Source organism: Struthio camelus, chromosome 1 (genome assembly GCF_040807025.1).
Source record: "Struthio camelus isolate bStrCam1 chromosome 1, bStrCam1.hap1, whole genome shotgun sequence".
NCBI classification, from domain to species: domain Eukaryota; kingdom Metazoa; phylum Chordata; class Aves; order Struthioniformes; family Struthionidae; genus Struthio; species Struthio camelus.
This window is the reverse complement of record NC_090942.1, coordinates 35,352,718-35,366,912: the sequence shown is the minus strand read 5'-3', so window position 1 is coordinate 35,366,912 and position 14,195 is coordinate 35,352,718. Positions and strand designations below refer to the sequence as shown.

The 14,195-nt window shown below is 39.4% G+C and overlaps 1 long non-coding RNA gene across 4 annotated transcripts in view; it reads left to right on the top strand.

The window, feature by feature from the left end:
• Positions 1–14,195, top strand: part of LOC104153324 (uncharacterized) — a 41,593-nt gene that overhangs the window by 522 nt on the left and 26,876 nt on the right. For 2 of the 4 annotated variants that reach the window (XR_011139463.1, XR_011139465.1), the window contains exons 2-3: positions 289–352; positions 13,970–14,110. This is a non-coding gene — a long non-coding RNA (uncharacterized lncRNA). Of the gene's footprint in view, positions 1–288; positions 353–2,613; positions 13,617–13,969; positions 14,111–14,195 lie in introns of all 4 variants that reach the window. The other 2 variants (XR_011139466.1, XR_011139467.1) reach the window with 2 other exon arrangements.

The window sequence follows — 14,195 nt, the reverse complement described above, 5'->3', positions numbered from 1 at the left end:
CCGCGCCGGCTTCGCTGCTCGCCGGGGCCCTGCTCGCTCGGCTCCGGGGGCCGCGGATGCGGCGGGAGCTGCCGGGCCGGGCCGGGCCGCGGTGCGGCGGGAGCGAGAGCCCGGGGCTGCGCGGGGAAGAGGCGCTGTTGGCCGCGCTCGCCCTCCTGCGCAGCCCGGGCGGACGGGACCGTGTCTGCAGGTTTCTGGCGAACCTGTGCTGAATGACAAGACGATCTAGCGCCTCGTGTAGCTAACTAGGTCACTGTCAGCACTTAATTACTGTTTGTTTCATTTTAGTGCGTGCCTTATGAATAAACCGGCTATTAGGCTGATGCTTCAAGTAACTCTATCCAGCACCAAGGTACAAAATGTCTGTATTGAGCTCTAATCTTGTGATGCCAGCTTGATAATAATTACTGTTTTACATTAACGATGTCTTGATTCCTGTAGCTTGGCTCTTCAGCTTATAGCTGAAATAGTTTTAGATTCCCTATGATAAGATTATGAAGCTAATGTTTGTATTATACTACTGCTCTTATTATTTTTATGTTGACAGGGCTTCCTCCCCCTTTGGGGGTAGAGAAAGGACTAGTGAAATTAAGACTTTTTTCCCCCTAATTTATCAGACTTAATCAGCATGCATTTTAATGGTTCTAAACAAAGCTGATGGACCTATTTATGGTAAAAGTGCTAATAATGATTTAATATACCAAAATTACTGTGATAATAGAGTTATGAAATATCTCTTCTTATTGCATATTAAAGAGTCATAGATTAAATGTAGGTTAAAAGAATGAAAAAAAAATCTTACTGTAAAAAAATTCTCTTATTGATCTCTGTATAGTACCTGTAATTGCAAATTGAATTCATTCAAAATGTACAATAAAATCTGTATGACTATAAACTGTTTATAAAGTTAATATATACAATGAATTTTGTTGTGTAAATGTTACGTGTGGAGTCAGCATTCCTGCAGACAGTGCAGATGCAGTAATTGAATTGTCACTATTCAATGTTTAAAAAAAAAGGGCATAACTGCGTGAAATTAATTTTCTTTCCTAATAGCTGTATCTCTGTGTTATAGTTTCATTTTTTTCCCCCGAATCTTTAATATTAATTTTATACTTACTACCTATTTGTCCAACTGCTGCTGTCCAGAGAGCAGGCCACGATTGCTCTTGTCAGTGTGCCTCTACCTCTGCTTTTGCTTTGTGGTGGGTGAAATATTCTTGCTCATTTCCATTTTCATTTCTGTTTGTTTCTCTTGAATTGTGGCAACATTACATTTTGATTAGAGTAACTAGTATCACTAACTGAATGTGACTTACATTAAATAGTACACTGTAAATCCTTGGAAACTGAAGGTAGTGTTATTCTGTGTATATGTGTGCCTATGTTTTCAGAACATGCAGTCTCTTAAATGAGCTAGAGAAGACAGTAAATACACTCTTTCTTAAGAATGCCGATAGTACTGTGTAATTTAGGTGTAATCTGAAAATAAACACAAGGATTACAGGATGAGCGTTTGATAGAGTAGAAGCAGCCAGAAACTTAGTGACAGAATTTTAGTGACATTCATCAGAACCTTTTTTTAATAACAAATGTTACAAGTGTTGGAGTTAAGTGCATATGTTGGGCTGAAGACTTCACTGTTTGCACAGCTTGCTGTGACAAATGTACTCGTTAACAAGGGGCATTTACTCAGCAAGATATTAGTCCTACCTCTTCTTACTGAATAATAATTTAAAAATTTTTTAATACTCTTTAGTGTGCTAGTTCTTTTTAAAGACACTATTACTTGGTATAGTTCATGAGTGGTTAGTCATCAGTTCTACAGCATTTAATTATAAATTTAATGTCTTATATGTAAAAATAAATGATAAATAGTACAGCAAAGGTGGGAAAGCAGATGTACACTTGTGCACTTGTACAAAATTTTCTTTGCAGTTAGTGGAACTTACTACCATTGCAGGCTTGTTCTAGATAATCTCTTTGAAAAATACAACAACAACAGAAAGGAATGCTTTTATGTTGAAAATAACCAACTTTTAAAGATGTCAATTTAAATGACATTTTCTTCCTAAATCGCTTTGTGTTGTCTGCCTTCCTTGTTTTAACTTACTTTTCTATTATTACTACTCAGGAAATAAAAACAGATGGAAAAATGGGCTACATAAACACTCTTGTAAATATTTAAGTAAATTGATTAAATGCCTTCTTAAGTGTTACATGTAACTATTTCAGTTTTATTGTAGTTTTCTAATGCTGCTGTTTTTTCATGAAGGTCTGGCTGTTAGAATCAAGGAATTTTGTGATCATCTAGGCTATAAATTAAAGACACTTCAAAACTGAGGGTTTTTAGTTGTGCAATGAAGTATGAAACACAAAGCAGGAAAACCCTAAATGCAACTGAAGGAGAAGTAAAAGTAAATACGTAAATGCACTCCCACTTGATTTCAAAATTGCAGTGCTTTTGAAATCATAATTCTTTTGTGGGTCCTGACATATGAGTTCTGAACACTTGGGGTTGGCAGTACTTCAACAATAAGTTTAGAAAGACTATCAAATTCATATCCTTCTCTTACGTTTATTTAGTCCAAAAATGCTTGCTTCATTTCCTAGGGTATTGTACCTGTAACACAGATCAGGGCCTGAATGGTGGAAAATATTTTGAGGTTCTGACAAGTCTTGGTCTGCAGCGCACTAGAAGTAATGGATGTCCTGATGGCAAACTGGTGCAAGTTTTTGAAAGGAGAAACATATTTACAGTCAATAAATGACTTAACTGAAGCATTAGTTTGTGATTAGCTGTGTGTTTGTGTGATCTTGTAGATGGTACACCTCCCCTGCCACTATAGCTGTACTTGTTCCCTGAAATAGCCCTAGTGTGATTCATGTTTCAGGTTGGATGTGTGAGAGTTTGATTGAAATGCAAAACTGAGAGAGTTCTTTTGAATGTTAAAAAGGAAATGTGCTCAGAAATAGGGAAACTATCAGGTTAAATTTGGCTCAAACTTTAAAGGTTTTGGTAGAGTAAGAGTGGTGGTGTCACATTGGGTGGGGGGAGGTCTAGTTTCTTGAAGCAAAAACTGTAAACCTAACAATAACTTCTCAGTAATGTTTTTGGAAGTCTAAGTGATAAAATGCCCCTGTAGGAGAGTTCTCAATATTGCGGATCATCTGTCAGCAATATATGCTCATCATGTAGCACTGTGTTGTCTTTGTATTTTTACCAATTTAAGTGGCAGTCAAAGGCAGCTAAACACAGAAATTTCTCTGAGTAAGCAGTTGCCTTAGTTAACTTTTTATATCGGCATAGAAGAAAAGGGAAGTAGCTCATGCAACTGTAAGTGTGTGGATAGATGATATTTATGACAAGTTAATTCATTGCAATATATATTTTGCAAAAACTTTTCAAAAAAATTAAGTAGTAAATGAAAGTAATACTGATTAAACAACACTTTGACTAGGCCACTGAAGTCATCCAAGCTAATCAAGTATTTTGAAGCAGTGAAAAATGTATGGTTACCCACAGATACGCTTTTCAAAGGATAATTTTTTGTTGTTGCTTAAATATGGTTCTCAGACTATCTGTTGATAATCTCCTTAGGGATTCTGTCTCACAGACTTGTGATAAATGAGCAACATTGCACTGAATGCTGTTTTATATTGCCTGGATAAAAGGAAGCATCCGTATTTTCAGATTAACTGAAAGAGAACGAAATCTCAAAGTTAGCGCATTGGTTAAATGCTGATGGGACACCTAACTTGCTACTGCAGATAAATACAAATCCAGTATTTTAAGTGCAATTTTCATCTAGCATAAACTGTTTCTCACTACCTTTATTCAGTTTTGAAATTGTTTACGTATAAAGAGCTATCAAATGTAGTCAAGTATCAGTTCCTGTTGCTTGCAGTAACATGATAGCGTTTGAAGCTTTTAGAGGAACCTATGAGTGTGTTCATATCCAGCTACTCTAAACCTAGTTTTTAGGCTGAGCTGCTGCTATCTCTGAATTTTGAATCTTAACGTAGTGTGTCTTATCCAGAGTCTTGTTGCAAACAGAGGATAAACAAGGTTGCCTAGGGAAAAAGTAAAAAAAAAAAAATAGGGTGTGTATGATCTTATGTATATCTTCCCTCAATTACTGGTCTTGGATCTTCCAGAGCTTGTACCAGGATCACTGTGTTGGAGAGCCACTAATGCACTGAGCTAGGAGAACGTCTGTGTCTGAACTGAGATGTACCAAAGGACTGTTTAGAGGAGAGTGAACATAAAGTCCCTGAAACTTTCTAATCCCTTACCAAGAGACAAAAGTGCAGTCTCAGAATATTGGAGGTAGCAGTGCTAAAATGTGTTGCATGAAATAGTATACTTAGCCTTGTTCTTATCTAACTAGTGTACAGAGCTGGGAAGCTATGTAAGCCAGGAGAAGGTTTCTTCCCTCTGTAAGATTCCCTTCTGTGTATCCAAGAACAGTACAGAAGTTGGAAAAATTCCTTCAATCCTGCTGAAGAAGGAGAAAGGAGGATGAAAGAAAATATGGGCTCAGGCAAGGGAATGAGGAAAAAGTTTCTGATGGAAGTTTTAAGTGGGGCAGACTTCTCTAAGGGGCTCTCCACAGTGAACTGAGTGACTTTCGCTTCAGTTATAACTCCTTAGGTGCAGTTAATGCACAATTTATATTTCCATCTTTTGCTGATTCAATAATATAGTACTGCAGTTATTCACACTTGATTGTATTCCTAAGGCTTTCTTTATAGTTTTAGGTATTAGGTATTTCAGATGCTTGAACACAAATTTCCAGTGACCTAAGTCACGTGCTGCTCAGGAAACTGCTTGTAGTATATGACCCAATGCAAATAGTAGTGCTGGGTACTTTTTTGGTAACCCTGAGCTTGCAATATGGTCTCTCTGAATGAAACTTCTTCCCGTGTCATTTCATCTGTGGTCAAGTTACTGTAAGGTTAGTTTACAAAGTCAAGGTGGGTTTTTATTTTTTAATGCTACAGGTTTAGTTAGGTTTGTAAGACAATAAAAGTGAAGTAAGCCTGTCTGAGAATGAGCACCTTAGAATGTTGTGTTTGATCTGCTACCTGCGTTTTAATAAGTCTCGGCTCATTCTTTGCTTTGTTTTAACTCCAAGAAAGTGAAATAATGCGGGTCATAGTTTTTCCTTCGAGAGATTGCCAAGCTATTACAGAGCCCCCATTGCATTCCTTTGGAATTAGTTGTGCTTAGCACGTATGAAAACTGAGTTGTGTATCCATATCCAGGTGTTTGTGTCACGTTTGCAATCCTATATGAAAGTTACAGTACGCACTTGATAATGCAAACTTTCCACATTGTTTAAGCGTTGTGCTAAGGAATCCTGTCCTTTGGCCAAAGTATGCTAGTTAAGCTTTCAGAGAAGGGTTTTTTTATTATCATTTTTAAAGTTTGGGTTACTGGTGGAGCCAAGTTCATATTGGGATCAATTTCTTTAGAAGAAATTGTTTAGACATTGGATTTTTTAATTTATTAATAATCTCTTAAGTTTAAATAAAAGTCCAGTAGTCTCTGTCTGCAACTGAACATTAAAGATACGTATAATTACATACAAGCAATGTCAAAAATACTAAGATGGAAAAATTCAGTGTTCATTGCTTAAGAACTTTCCATCTGTTTGACATCATGCATGTGTATTACGATAGTCTAATTATGTGGTCACACACTCCCTCTCTCCATCCACTGCTCGATCCTTCATTCAGTTTGAGATGGCTACTGCTTACTGAATTAAGAAAAAAAAAAAGGAAGAAGAGGGCATGCCTCTTTATCTGCATGATGTTAATTCTTGATCTGAGTACAGAATGTGTGCGTTTCCTTATTCTAGAAAAGCCTGTAATCTCAGTAGTAGAGTATCTGAACGCTTCACATATATTAATGATTTCTCAACGCACTAAAATAATAGCATTATCATCACTTTAAAACTGAGAAAGCTGAGGCATTCAGTACAAAAATAGCTGCTTAACTTTGGGTGCTCTTCATTTAATTTGATATCATGGATATAATTTACAGGTTATTCAAGAATAAGTTCAGAAATGGAGGTGCTAGCCATAACTTTAGAGCTATGTTAAATTAAGCTGTTAAGTGTCCTGTTTAACTTGTGCATTTCTGTTGCCCTGTCTGTAATATTAGGGCTTTCCTATTGCAAGCCTATGGTGATGATCTGTTCTTTGAAATGCTTGAAGTGCTCAGAAGCTGCAGTGGTGGAAGCAATATAAATAGTCTAGATAGTGCTTGGTATTTCTGATTTTAGTTTCCAGAGGCTCAAATTTGGAATTTGGAGAATGAGAAGCACTTCATTAGAGGGCACCAATTAGATGTAAGAGACTTGCTGCTCTGAGTAAATCCCTGGAAAAAACAGGGATAGAGTCTTGGTGTACATTAGCATTTGGTATACATATAGCATTAATTTCCTTTACCAGCCATCCAAACATCACCTTTTCTTCCCCTCCCCCACGAGGTCGGTCTACTTCTAACTCTCTTGGTGTTGTAGGTAGGTGTCCATCCTTTCCACTAGCTGGGTGCCAGAAGAGGGAGCACTGAGAACAGTTGAGCCCCAGCCTTATTTCCTGCTGCATCAGGTGGGAGTAATATTGCTCAGGTGTTACAGGACCAACCTGCAGCGTTGCTTAATGCCACCTAATTTTTAGAAAACTTAGCTTCTGGCTTCTTTAAAAGTTTTAGATCTTTTTTTTTTTTCCTTTTTTGTTCTGCATGTGCAGGATGAGATTCAAAAGCATATTGCTTTATCTTGATGTTCAGTAGGAAAATTGCCCAAAAGGCATATCCCTGATTCAAAGTCTACTCTCCCACTAAATTTCAAATTCTGGCTTCAAAGTAAAGAAATCATAGGCCCTTTCAAGTACATTAAGAAGGTTTTTCTTGTGCTTGAGTAAAAATGAGAGCTTTTTCCTCCAGTTTCGTTCTTGCATTCACCTGATCCCTTCTGGTTGAAAGTGTCTTTTGAAAGCATCAGCTTGAGGCAGACACCTGGCCTGGAAAACATCATCCCAAATAGTTAAAAGTTCAGAAAAACATTTTCAGTTGTTTCTTATAATAAGGTGTCTTGGAACCGGAAATCCTATGAAAATTCAGTCCTAAAAATATATTTTAGTAGCCATTTTGCCCCATTTGCATTTATAGTCACTGTATATAATCTGTAATGTGATCACAACATATCTGTAAGCTGTGCTGAAGTGTAGGCATTTAGCTATCCTGTGCAGCTCCCTTTTCTCTTGTCTTCTGCCATTTCTAGTATCCTCCTGCTAATACTCACAGAAGTAGAAGCAAATTGCAATTTTGGAGTCGTTCAGGCTGATAGCACAGATCATTCCAAGATAATACTAATTGCTTAGAAGAACACAGCTGTATGTATAGTCAGTACATGAAAGGAGTCTAGCAAGTGCTGTAGTTGTAATCAAAGTAGTAAAAATATCCTTATATTCTATAAACAGTGATTTTTGTGGTGGCTTTCTGAAACAGGCTTACGGCTATGAGCAGCTGAAGCAACTGTGTAGTGTCAGATAGATTAAATGGACTAGCTGAACTCATGCGTCTTGAGGTGTATCCTTTGCTATGCAGAGCTGTGACCATCACATTTCGTGTTGCCTATGGTATTGCTTTTTTAGAGATCTACAAAGCAGAGGATGAGGCATTTGGGGGTGGGACGGTCCTCAGTTCAACTGCAGTTGCAGCATCTCACTCAGTCCAGACTGTCTGGAACAGTTTGATCAACTAACTGGATGTCCTGGAAAAACTCTCAAGGGACTATTTAGTTTAGTATTTTCTGCTCAAGGGGTTCTGCTGATGTCACAGCTAACAAAGACTTGATGTAGTGAGTACTACCTGCTATCTCTGTTTTTTGTTTCTTTAATTGTTTAATTTAAAGGAAGGATTGTCTGATGAATGAGTGTAATGTTAAGAGGATTTTGTCCTCATTGTGGTGCTACTGACTACAGTTAGGTGTGAAAGCCATAGAAGAGCTTTACACAGCAGTTTGCTTTATTTGTCCTTATCCTGTCCCCATCCCATTCTCACAGAATATTCAGTACATGTCTTGTAGCAATATAATTAAACCACACAAAGGGCTTGCCCATGGTCGCATGGCTCTTGTTATGTAAAAATGAGAACATGGCTGAGGGTGGAGGGAAAGCTTTACAGTTCCTTTTATGTGATCTTCATAAGCAGTTACTATGAAATTAAAAGTTTTATGGTTTAAAGTTAGTAACATTGTTCTATAAAAATTCTCTATTAAGTATTACATTAGGTATTTGGATATTATATTGAAAATTTGTTATTGTGAAGAGTCACCAAAAGCCTACTTTTTGGTGCTATTTTGGTCCTGGGAAAGGTGCAGAAAGGAAGACTTTCCTGTTTGCTTTTGCTGATTTCAATGACAGGTTGCATGAAGCACCCAGTGGTAATGCCTGGGCTGTTCTGCATCACTGTAGTGGTTCAGTGCCAGGTGGAGGGAAACAGAGGCAGTTTTCAAACAAGTACTTGAAGTAACTTCAGTATTTCTCAAGATCTTTTCACAGAAAGTGAGGGGATGTGATGTTTGCAAATTTTTGAAGGAGAAAATGGCAGTGTTTTGGCTGGCCTTTTAGGTAGTTCAAGAAATCTTTCCCTGACAAAACAACATTCAACAATACACTAGGCAGCTGCTGGCCTTCTAAAAATCCATCATGCATATGTCAAGGTCACAGCTCTCCATGCCACCAACCTGATAGCCTTCTATGATGGGATGACTGACTGAGTAGATGAGGGCAGAGCAGTGGATGTTGTCTACCTGGACTTCAGCAAGGCTTTTGACACTGTCTCCCATCACATCCTCCTAGGTAAGCTCAGGAAGTGTGGGTTGGATGAAGTGGACAGTGAGGTGGATTGAGAACTGGCTGAATGGCAGAGCTCAGAGGGTTGTGGTCAGTGGCACAGAGTCTAGTTGGAGGCCTGTAGCTAGCGGTGTCCCCCAGGGGTCAGTCCTGGGTCCACTATTGTTGGATGTATTCATCGGTGACCTGGATGAAGGCATAGAGTGCACCCTCAGCAAGTTTGCTGATGATACAAAACTGGGGGGAGAGGCTAACACACCGGAAGACTGTGCTGCCGTTCAGAGGGACCTGGACAGGCTGGAGAGCTGAGCGGAGAGGAACCTCCTGAAGTTCAAGAAGAGGCAAGTGCAGGGTCCTGCACCGAGGGAGAAACAACCCCAGGCACCAGTACAGGCTGGGGGTTGACCTGCTGCAAAGACAGCTCTGCCGAGAAGGCCCTGGGAGTCCTGGTGGACAACAAGTGAAGCGTGAGGCAGCAATGTGCCCTTGTGGCCAAGAAGGCCAGTGGGATCCTGGGGTGCATGAGGCAGAGTGTTGCCAGCAGGTGGAGGGAGGTGATCCTGCCCCTCTGCTCAGCCCTGGGGAGGCCTCACCTGGAGTACTGTGTCCAGTTCTGGGCTCCCCAGTACAAGAGAGACATGGAGCTCCTGGAGCGAGTCCAGTGGACGGCTACAAAGATGGAGCACTGGACTAGAGCATCTCTGCTATGAAGAAAGGCTGAAAGAGCTGGGCCTGTTCAGTCTGGACAAGAGAAGATTGGGAGGCGATCTCATCAATGTCCACAAGTATCTGAAGGGGGGGTGTTGAGAAGATGGGGCCAGTCTCTTCTCCGTGGTGCCCAGTGACAGGACAAGAGGTAATGGGCAGAAACTGAACCACAGGAAGTTCCATCCTAAACCTGAGGAAAAACTTCTTTCCAGTGAGGGTGACAGAGCACTGGAACAGGTTGCCCAGAGAGGTAGTGGAGTCTTCTTCCCTGGAGATGTTCAAAAACCCTCTGGATACGGTCCTGGGCAATGTGCTCTAGAGGACCCTGCTTGAGCAGGGAGGTTGGACTAGATGATCTGCTGAGGTCCCTTCCAACCTCAACCATTCTGGGATTCTGTGATTTCTGTTCAGGTATCTAGAAAATGGGTTGTCCTAGCTGATGAAGGAGGTTCTTTACTGTTACACTGGCCAAAGAGGAAACTTAAAGTACTGCTCACTGGCTATTAGGAACGCATAAAAAAAATTTAGCAAAAGCAAAGCCACCAGTAACAAAACTTATTTTGGTTTAATTTATTATTGCTTTATTAAAGCCTGCTGATGTTAAATAGGGGTAGCAACACCTAAACTTTAAAAACACAGCTTTGTAACATGCAAGTAAAGTTATTGGAAAAGGTGTCTCTAGCATTGAGAAGGAGGTAGTAAATAGGCAGGTGCATGTGCCTGGGTGTGACAAGAGAACAGGGCACTGCAGGCCAGCTATCTAGGGTGGCACATTTTGAGTGCAAACTATCAAATGCAGCACTGCGCAGGCCTTGCTGTGTGCGCCATTCCCTGTGCTGATGCCCTTCACATATCAGTAAGGGAGCAGGAGCTCTTTAAGTCACAGCTCCTGTAGCTTTTTTCTGGACCTGAACTCAAGTTCCTAAAAGGGGTGTGTGTCTACATGTAAGGCTGTTGGAACTGGAGTCCAGCACTTAAGTGGTAGCACTCAGAAAATGTTGGATCACCTCTCAAAAACAGAGTCCTCATATTCTGTGTAATAACTTGTGGATGATAATAGTAGTCAGGACTCAAGTGCTGAGAAATAGGTCTCTTTATTGTGCTTTGTTCTTGTGAAAGTCAATTGGACAAAGCTGCTGCCAATTCACTAGTCAAAGATAGTACATAAAGATTCTTGCAAAGAAACCAGTTGAATTTATATTCTGCAATAGTGTGGCCAATTAATTTTTTTCTAAGGTTTTGATATTTTAAAATACTTCATATTTTGAGCTCTTTAAAAAGACTTTTTAGCATTTTCTGCAGAATGGAAGAGAGAAGTGGATTACTAATACTAAAATGCAGTCTTTTGTCTGACTAGACTTATATAAATATAAGATATACAGTTTGGACATATGTACATTTGTAGTGTTTGGACATATATAGATTTGTAGTGTTTGATCTCAGAATATAATCATCCTCAACAGTCTCATTATATTCCTTGATGCATCATTTGCACAAGAAATAAGGGTGTGCGGAGAAGAGATGGGCGAATTGTAAGAAGCTGATACTTGCATTCTTCCTTCACATTTCAGTCACTTCTTAAAAGTGCACTGCAATTTCAGTACAACTTACCAGTGATTTGCACAGTGTTACATTGTTTTAAAAACATGTTATCCTTTGCAGTGGTTATTTAACTTAGAGACATGAACAATAAATAAAGTTTTGTTGTCTGAACTTCTGCCTGCCTAATTGTAATGAAAGGAGAAGCAGGAGTTATGCAAACATTTTATTAACGTATAAAAATAGAGCCAGCAATTTATACAGCCTGCTGTAATGACATCTCATTAAACACAAACTAGCTACCATAGGAAGTAGCTCTTGAATTGTCTCTGCCAATTTGTGTATTAACTTAAGATTCTGCTTACCCCAAACCATAAAATTAATTGGGGAAAAATATTCCATGCAGTTTAGGAGGCCCTTAAGCCTTTTGAGCAGGGAAGAAAAATGTAACGGACAATTCCAAGCTTGGACAAGTTTTGAGTAAAAGCTTCTCAAAAGTTTCCTCAAAATCTGGAAAATAATATAATCTAGGAGGCAGTCGTTCCATGGGATCACCTCTGGGTTGTGAACAAGTGCACATTCAGTATCCGTATCTCCCCTTGACCAATGTGGGTCTTGGGGTGCTATCTACCTCTAGGAACAGCTTAAGATTTCACATGAGTCCCTGATCTTGAAAACCTGCAGGTAAATAATTTATCTAATAACATTGCTGATCTAACAGAATAGCTGACTTGCCAAACTAGTTACCTGTGAATTGGTAATAGTCTGAGTAGCTAGTTTCCAAACAGCGATAGTAACTTGGTTCTGCAGCAGAATGGATTTTTACAGGTATGCACTAACTGACTGGAACTCATTTCCTCAGATGCAAAGTTTTGGAGCCAATGCTAGTGATGAGTTATGAACAAATAGCTCCACAATTAGTTTAATACAGCTTAAATTGGTGCTGCTTCCGAAAAAGAGGGTATCATCCACCTTTATCCTCTTCTTCCTTCATGTTGGTATTAGTATTCATGCAGTTGTGCCACAACCTTGATCAAGACCAATCCAGCTGAAAATGTACAGGGCAAAGTTACCTTTTATATGGAATTGTTAGCTAACAAGATTCACTGTGTGAAGGGAAGTGTCAGTGCAAGAGAAGATGGACAAAAAAATGGCTTGGGGAAGGCAGGGCTCCCTCTTTTAGTACCAGATTAAACTGAACACAAAACTATGGTCAGTGTGTCAGCCTGTATCTGTGTCATGATGTAGCACTAGCTCTCGTAGTCCAGGGCACTCACAGCATGACATGAACTGCAGATGTGTAGATCTGCAATATCTGATTCTGTGCTGCTGCCTACCTCTGTGGTCACAGGTCTGTGTACCTCTTCGGAGCTCATCCATCACCTCTTTGTAAAATGAAACAGCTGATTCACAGGTTTTTGAATAAATAAATTTTATTCTTAAAAGTTTTACTCTCATCTTAGCTAGTTTACTAACGTAGAAGTAACCTGGAGTTTCCTATTGCGGAAAACAGAACCAGTCGGGGCACCCATTCCTCACCATATGTAATCTGAATGTATTTAGCTGTTTGGCAGCATGAACTACAGTTTCTGAGACTGAAGGTAAATAAATAAGCTCAAATGTCTTCAGTGGAGGTACCCATGCTTATATCGTCTGAGAATCTAGATAACAAACTTAACAGCAAGCTATTAAGAAATGAAGGCCTGAATTTACTTAATTAGAGCTGCAATTGTAAAAATTATGACCTTGAATTTGCAATAGCATCAATTCTGTGTGAAGTAACTAGAGACATTTCTCTTTCTAGATTTCTTGGTATCTTCATACCATACAGGTTGTATTTTCTATTGATGTGTGGTCATCCGTGCTGTTTTTTTGCTGTCTCTTTACTAATCTGTCTGTAGGAATGAAGAAATCAGTTTTCCTAATGAAGAGAAGAGCACTTGGGAGTTCAAACTTTATCACCGTATTAGAACAGTGTAAAGAAAAATATGTTTTGCAGTCTGGTGGATAGGACAGGTCTTTATGCTGTTGGACTCTGGAGGAGTTGGAGCGTAGCTTTGTAATTCAGATATGTTGCAAAGAACCAAATGGTGTGGCCAAAGCTGTATTTGCATTAATCCTCTGTATGCAGTTAAATTGTAATCTAAAGTACGTATGTCTTTTCAGATGCACTCCAGTATCTCCCCTGCTTTTGTTAGCTTTTTATTCAGCTCATTTTTTTTCCATTATATTCCTCTATGCTTCATGTTCTTTCATTTCATGTCCTTGTTTAGAGGAAAGGTGGCTGCAACTCTCGTCACTCCATTTCCCTTTACTTTTCCCTTTGCATGGAAGCCTCAACTGCTGTCATTCTCAGCTGTGAAGATCCCCGAGGCTCATGTTTTATTCGTTTTCCACCTTCTAAGGCTCCTCTGTTCAGATAGCAGAAGCAAGACAAAGCATCGTCCTTTTTGTGCGCACTGATTTAAGAAGTCCAACACACCTGAAACCAAGGCAATTAGGTGATTCTGCTGTTTCCTGCCTTATTTTTTTTTCCTTTATAAGGAAAAGAGGAGAGAGAGGTGTTGTGTCTTCTACTAGATTTTTTCTCTAGTTCAATTTGCCCAGTTGCCACAGGCATTTTAACGGGGGTGCACCTGGCTGAATAGTTAACTATGCTTTTTATTTCTTTTTCAGGGCAGGTGGGGTACAACTGTCATCTTGTGGTATTTACAAGAAAACAGAAATAGAAAACTAACTTTCATTTTACATGTAGCATGTCCTTGTGGGATGGACATAGACTATACAGAAATTAGGTAGAAAAAGCATTTTGGCTATGGAAACCTGCCCTGTTATGTTTTCCTTCTCTTGCCAGCTTTCAGCCTGTGTACCACAGAACGTTGCACTGTTACTGAAGACCTAAAATTTGAAGTCTGTGGTCCTCAGAGTTGAGGGAAGTTGAGCCTAAAGAGAAGCTGCCATGTTTGCTGGATGTGTTAAAGACTGGGATTTATAAGTAAGTTTCTCTTCTCAGTCATTAAGAAACACAAGAAAGGAACATGGAACATCTGTATGTACATTTCTATATTTATACGTTTCTA